The 7,500-nt window shown below is 32.1% G+C and overlaps 1 protein-coding gene across 2 annotated transcripts in view; it reads right to left on the reverse strand.

The window, feature by feature from the left end:
* Positions 1 to 6,667, reverse strand: part of LOC137654321 (uncharacterized) — a 16,104-nt gene extending 9,437 nt beyond the window's left edge. For both annotated transcript variants that reach the window (XM_068387945.1, XM_068387946.1), the window contains exon 1: positions 6,422 to 6,667. The gene's annotated coding sequence lies outside the window, so the exon portion shown is untranslated. The remainder of the gene's footprint in view (positions 1 to 6,421) is intronic.
* Between the last annotated feature and the right edge of the window lie 833 nt (positions 6,668 to 7,500).

The raw sequence follows: 7,500 nt of genomic DNA on the forward strand, positions 1-7,500 counted from the left end.
TGGCGCCAAAATTTAACAGGACCATGTGCGAGTAGTAAATTGTCATGAAAGCAAAGGCTGCAGCTATTTCCATCCCAAAATCTTTAACATGCTCCTCCCACAAGTATCGTGATTAGCTGCCACTCAAATGGTCTCTGCTCAGACGTGGCTCGCTTTGCTTGCAATGGGGTCACTATTTAAGGTATCACAATTGCCTATAATATTTTCTATTATTATTAGGGTTATGTTAATATGACTCAACTGTGAAAAGGTCACGACTAATCATGATGCTTGGTGGCGGAGCTTGTACAAGATTTTGGGCTGGACCCAGTCGCTTCAAAAAGCAACAATATCGTTCAGACCAAAGTAGAACACTGAAACATGTAATAGGAAAAGGATCAAGATGTGAAGCAATGAGACTTCATAATCTTGGAGTTGTGGTAGCCTATTGCAAACGTCCTTGCCTAGTAATATGCTGGACTGGGGTTCGAGACCCGCCCAAGCTCGGAAGTTTCTTGTATTGTCTGCAACCTCATCACCCTTGTGAGCTAAGGAGGGATGTTGTTTGGGGGACACTATAGGTCTACCTGATGAGACTTCAGCAGCCATTGCTGGCACTCCTGGTCCTACCTTGGATGGAGAGCGGGGTTGACACTGATCATATGTGTATATGGTCACTCTCTAGGGCAACGTCCTGCTAGGGCATCATCACTATCTTTAGCCTCTCTCATACATGAGCGATCTTTAAACCTTTAAACATCTTTAATGTACCAGCAGCAGTGAATCAGAACAAGTACTTTTGGTGAAACCTCCAACTCCAGTTAAGATTTCAACTGAAAATATAGGCTTCGAAACCAACTGAGAGTTGATTACAACATCTATGAGTAACGTGATTATGTATAGTACTTTTTGCAAGGTCTCCTGCGTGAAAAGAGTAAACGATGAAAGTAACTCGAAATTATTGAGTCAGCCTTATCCTAACCTGTATTTGTCAACATTTGGTCTTATTCCATTAGAATACAAGAGGACAAAATCCTGCATACCTAAATACACACAAAAAGAAAATATATAAGGACTGAAACAGTATTACTATACCGATATTTTAATTTCGTATCATTTCAATCACTAGGAATAGATACATACATGTGAATTTTCTTTGGGGTCTAAGTCATCCCATATTTGAAAAAAGGAAAAAAAAACACGGCAAGGAAAAGAGAGAACGATTTTCACGCTACCAGACATGGTTAAGAATGGTATAAATTTGACTTAATCCCTTCCATCGAATGGGACAAGTCAAATTTTTATCCTTATTACCACTTGGAGTTATGGTTCGAGTCCTCAAAAGTCCAGAAGTACTTATTAAAAGGGGAATTTCTCTACGGGACTGTGATTCTGCGTTACAGCTAATTCAATATTAAAGGAAATTTGCGGCTTGTTTGAAAGAATAAAATCCTTGGTGTTGGTGATATATATACATATACATACATAAAAATATACGTAAATATATATACATACGTATATATATACATATATATATATATATATATATATACATACATATATATATATATATATATATACATATATATACATACATACATATATATGAACATATATCACAAGCACACGTGATTTCAATCAATGTAAATATCACCCACGAATGGCATTTAATACCGAATTCTATCTTGGGAATATATGTTACCATAAAATGAATTTCAAGTGGATATATATTCCCAAGATAGAATTCGGTATTAAATGCCATTCGTGGGTGACATTTACATACACACACACATACATACATACATATATATTTATATATATATATATATATATATATATGTGTGTGTGTGTAAGTTAACGCCAATTGACCACGGAACTGTGAAACGTAAACTTTTTCTAGATCTAAGGAAAGAGAGAGGAAAACTAATTTTAAGAAAGAAATAAATACTTTTGTAATAGGAGAAACATCTGATGAATTCAGTTTTGCAATACAAAATAGGTACTCCCAGCTGCATGATGAAATGGTAACAAGTAAGAAAGAAATAGACAGTAATAAAAAAAAATAAAAATAAAAACTTGGATTAGCACAAGAGATATGTGGAAAAATTTGTAAAAAAGATCCAGGAAAACTATGAAAAACACCAATAAAACTATTAAGGAAAAGATTGAAAATGAGAGATGAAATAGAATTAGCAAAACTCTCCAAAACAATAAACAAAATAAAAACCCAAGACATCCGTAAACATAATGAGACCAAAATTGAGGAAATACTAAAGAAGGGAAAAAACATCAAAATGATGAAAAGAAGAATTGAAACAGGTTGCCAACGGAAATTTGTTCTGAGGGATAAAAATGGAAGTGTCAACAAAAGAGATGGAGAAATCAAAATTGCAGAGGATCTCTATACAGTGCAATATTGATATAAGAAATAACTTTGTCAATAAAAGATTATGAAATATCTGAGCAGGTACCAAAAGTAACAGTAGGGAACGTAAAGAGAGCATTATATGGCATGAAAAGGGGCAAAGTAGCAGGAGAAGATGGCCGATTAGCTGATTTAATAATAGATGGAGGAAATTTCCTAAAAGTAAAACTCGCAGAACTTTACACGAAATGTCTGTAAGAATGTTCTATTCCTACAGCTTAGAAAAGCTTTATCATTATATTAACTCACAAAAAGAGAGACGCAAAAACCTTAAAATTACCACCGAATAAGTTTACTCTCAGTATTATAAGAAGATATTTACGGAGATCGTATTGGGCCGAATAGAAATACACTTAAAATTTAATCAACCAAGAGAGCAGGCAGAGTTTAGAAGTGTGTATTCCACAACTGACCATACCCATGTAATTAACGAGCTAATGAACAAGTCAACAGAGTAAGACAAATCTCTATAAAGGCATTTATGGATTATTGGAAAGCATTTGATTGTGTCAAAATTTCAGCAGTAATGAAAGCATTTCAAAGACAAGGAATATGTGAATCTTATTCTAGAACACTTGGATATATCTATACAGGAAGCACAACCATCCTAAAACTACATAACGATAGTGAGAAAATTCTGATTAAGAAAGGAGTTAGACAGATTCACAGTGCCTAGAAGAAGCTTTTTTTCAGAATTTAGAAATGTAGGCGTTAAAATCAATGGGGGAATACCTTAACAACTTAAGATTTTCAGATGACCCCATCTCTCCTAAATTATTCACAGAATGCTTAGAAGAAATTTTTAAGAATTTAGATTGCAAAAATGTAGGAATTAATATTAATGGGGAATACCTTAACAGTTTTCAGATGACATATTTGTGTTTAGTGAATCATGGGAGGAATTTCGAAAGATGATAGAAGATTTGAATAGAGAAAGCAGAGATGTAGAACTGAAAATGAATATGAGTAAAACTTAGATGATATTCAATAAAATGCTGAGACAACAAATAAGGGTTATGGTCAAACCTCTAAGGATTGTTAATGAATATACTTACTCAGAAGTCAGGACAGACAGTAATTGTTTCCCCAGGACATGACATCGAAATTAAAAGAAAGCTAAGCATGGTGTGGAGAGCTTTTGGTAAACAAAATAATAAACAAACTAAACCCTCAGATGGCCCTACCGGTATCAAATTATGCATCAGATACTTGTAGCCCTACTAAATCCTTAGGACACAAGCTAGTTACAACTCAAAGAGCTATGGAAAGAGTAATGATGGAATAACACTAAGAGACAGAAAAATAGCATCATGACTATGAGAGCAAACTAAAGTAGAGGACATTCTAACAACTAGTCAGAAAAAAAAATAGACATGAGCATGACATATTATGAAAATGACAGATATTAGATGGACATTAAGGGTAACAGAACTGGTCAAGATGTATACATATATATATATATATATATATATATATATATATATATATATATATATATATATATATATATATATATGTTATATATAGGACACGTATATATATTTATATATATATATATATATATATATATATATATATATATATATATATGTATATATGTATACATATATATACATATATGTATATATATATATAAAAATATATATATATATATATATATATATATATATATGTATATATGTATACATATATATACATATATGTATATATATATATATATAAATATATATATATATATATATATATATATATATATATATATATATATATATATATATATATACATATATATGCAACAACAAATGCTGCCGTTTCTAGTCCACTGCAGGACAAAAGCCTCACACATTCAGACGTGTCCTTAGTCATGTCTGGAGTTTGTCCATTTTCATCACCACGCCTGCCGCCTTGGATTGGTGATGGCGGAGAATTTAGTCTGATCTCTCACAACAAACCAACCTAGCATGGGTGGCCCTGATTAGCACAGCTTTGCTGATCATGGCGATACACAAACAATTTCAACACGTTAAGGTATCCCAATCAGAAAGGAATATATATATATATATATATATATATATATATATATATATATATATATATAATTTATATATATATATATATACATATATATATAGATAGATAGATAGATATATGTATATATATATATATATATATATATATATATATATATATGCATACATATATATGTATATATATATATATATATATATATATATATATATATATATATCTTTAGTATATGTTTGTGTTTATGTATACATTCTCGAATTTTTTTTATTAAGCCTAAAAACATAGATTATCGTGTGAATGTGCGCATGCAGATATCTGCACATTTTTCATTCAGAGAAGTAGGTTTTATACCGGCAATTAATGAGAAAAATGAATAAAATGCTTTGTTGTATAAATGAAAATTAAATATTCTTTGTATGCAAAATATAATTTAGGATAAAAAAAGGGGAAAAAGATTTTAAAAAATCGACTAAATTTAGAATACAAGGACTAAGTAATTTCCGAATAAACCCGTTACATATGTTTCTATAATAATAATTGTGTTTAGGCTTTATTATCTCTCTCTCTCTCTCTCTCTCTCTCTCTCTCTCTCTCTCTCTCTCTCTCTCTCTAAATATTAATGACATCGAAGTGGCCCTGCAGACATGACTTGAAACTAACAATCGTTTAATTATGTATATGAATGAATAAACATCTTTTTTTATATAGCATTGAGGTACCCCAAATATTAAACATTTTATCATTTTCACATTAAAATTTGGTTTGACTTGGTTCAATAATATTCATGATTTTTCGTTGGTGTTCTGTGAAGGGACCTCAAATTTCAATGTCCGTCTTCGTTGAGAAATTTCTCACCATTAATTGTAGTTCAGTCATATGAATACATTCCATATTTTTCATTTGATTAATTTTCTTTCATTCGGGTTACTAAAAGAAATGCTTGTGTTTGCCAGAATGCATATAATTGTTATCACTAAAAAAAAAAACTCATGTTTTACATAATTTCTAACTTAATATGATGATTTCTCTTGTTTAATATTAATTATCGTAATGCTTACCTCATTAGTGTCCAATATGTTTTAAATGAAAGGCAACTAACACTTACTGATGCTGGAAGAGTGATTTTTTCTCACAATCTTTCCATGGTTTCTCTCCGTCTCCCTTGGTTTATATTCGCTCAGTACTTACAGTAAATCTGACGAATTACTACTTAAAAAAAAAAAAATGCAATGTCTTGGAACGCTAGAATTGTTGAGGCCATTCTCCAAAGGGTGACCTTTATTCCATCGCTGTATTAATTGATGAGGATATACAAGAGCATATAGTAATAGGAAGATGAAATTTGTTAAGGAATTCTGCTTTTAACTGAATTGACGTTTAGAGTCAAAGGAGTTCAGGGTTCTCCATTTCAACGAATTGGAGTAGTGTTGTGGAAGTTTTACAAATAACTTCCGCGTACAACATTCACCTTGCCGTTTATTGATTTATCCATCTGTACATTAATTCCTCGATTATTACTTACAAATCTATCTATCTACACACACACACATATATATATATATATACATATATATATATATATATATATATATATACATATTAATCAATTCAATCATATATTTATTTAGATACTAACTTATTCCTTCGCTATCTATCTACTGCTGTGCTGTTCATCAATGAAAATATTGCGCCAAGCGACATCTAACCTGCTACAGTACTTACATATTTTTCACTTAAAGATACGATATCTCAAATCCTTTGTCCCCAAGAGAATGTACCCATTATTTTACGTATTTATAGAATAAGATGTCTAATTTATACTAAGGTTACCCCCTCTCTCACCTTTACCTGACTGCTGAAGAAAGCAAATTCAGAATTTCCCGTTTTAACAGAGTAACTTGAAACGTATTCAGCCTTTGAATATGTATGTGAATGTACTTCAATATTACACCAGAGTTGTAGAGAAGACACAAAATAATAAACATCTACCTTGCTAGATGTATATTTGGTTGATCCTTTCTAGCGAAAGAAATATTCTGATATATTTCTTTTTCAAATACATCCACTATCGCGTAACGGCTGCTTGAGAGGACGCATTTCCCTCCCATTGAATCAGCGGAAGAAAGAAAAGTTCACACTACCATCTTTTGTTATTTCAGACAGTTAACTCTTGGAAGATAGGAGCACATGGATGAGGCTTTGGAGACGAGGAGCGCGTGGACACTCCGAACAAAGGTCAATGTCCAACTGAGGAGTTGCTCCCGTGGCCGTGAGGCGTGAGTCCCGACTCCCGAGACCTGAGACCCGAGTACCAGTGCCAGTGCCACTGTGGCTCATCCATTCCCGAGAATCGGAATCAGCGGTTGACATTCATCATGGCACCGTTTAGGATCCGGTGTATCTTCCATATGTTAGGAATTTTCGAAAACCTTTTGGGGATTTCATGTCTTTTTTCAATCTATACTCGTTATTATGATTTAAGGTATCGATCATAAGGACATGAGGTTAACGACGGCCATTATTTTTAAGCGTTATTATCGATTGATTTTTTTTCAAGTATTTCCATATATGTTTTCAATCCTATAAATTTGAAGCAATTATTAAAATATAGCAAACCTCAGATTAAATCTATGTAATTCTACATCGGTCTCAGAGCTTCAATTAATCGATTTCAATAAACGTAAACAAGTTAGAATAAGCAATTAGAAATAGTCTTAATTAGGCTACGCGAGATTCAAATTCTGTATAATTTTCTTTTCCCTGCCTCTATGGATACGACCTCTTAAAAAGAGAGTATGCTTCAAGAAGGCCCTTAAATGGCATTAAAGGCATATCTTTGATTGGCTTAAACAATTATCTTTAGATGTTCAATCCATTCATAATCACAGATTTCTTAGGTTTCAAAACAAGATTAACATGATTCTGATATCTTCATTTGATATGATATCTTCTAGCATTACTTCATTGCCTAAATTCCCTTTGCTATGTCCTTGTCTATTTAAGAATGCATTATAGAGACCTCGTTTTGCGGTAAAACTTGTCTTGCTAAGAATATAATTTTCGGGTTT

This window comes from Palaemon carinicauda, chromosome 15 (assembly GCF_036898095.1).
Source record: "Palaemon carinicauda isolate YSFRI2023 chromosome 15, ASM3689809v2, whole genome shotgun sequence".
Taxonomy (NCBI): Eukaryota; Metazoa; Arthropoda; class Malacostraca; order Decapoda; family Palaemonidae; genus Palaemon; species Palaemon carinicauda.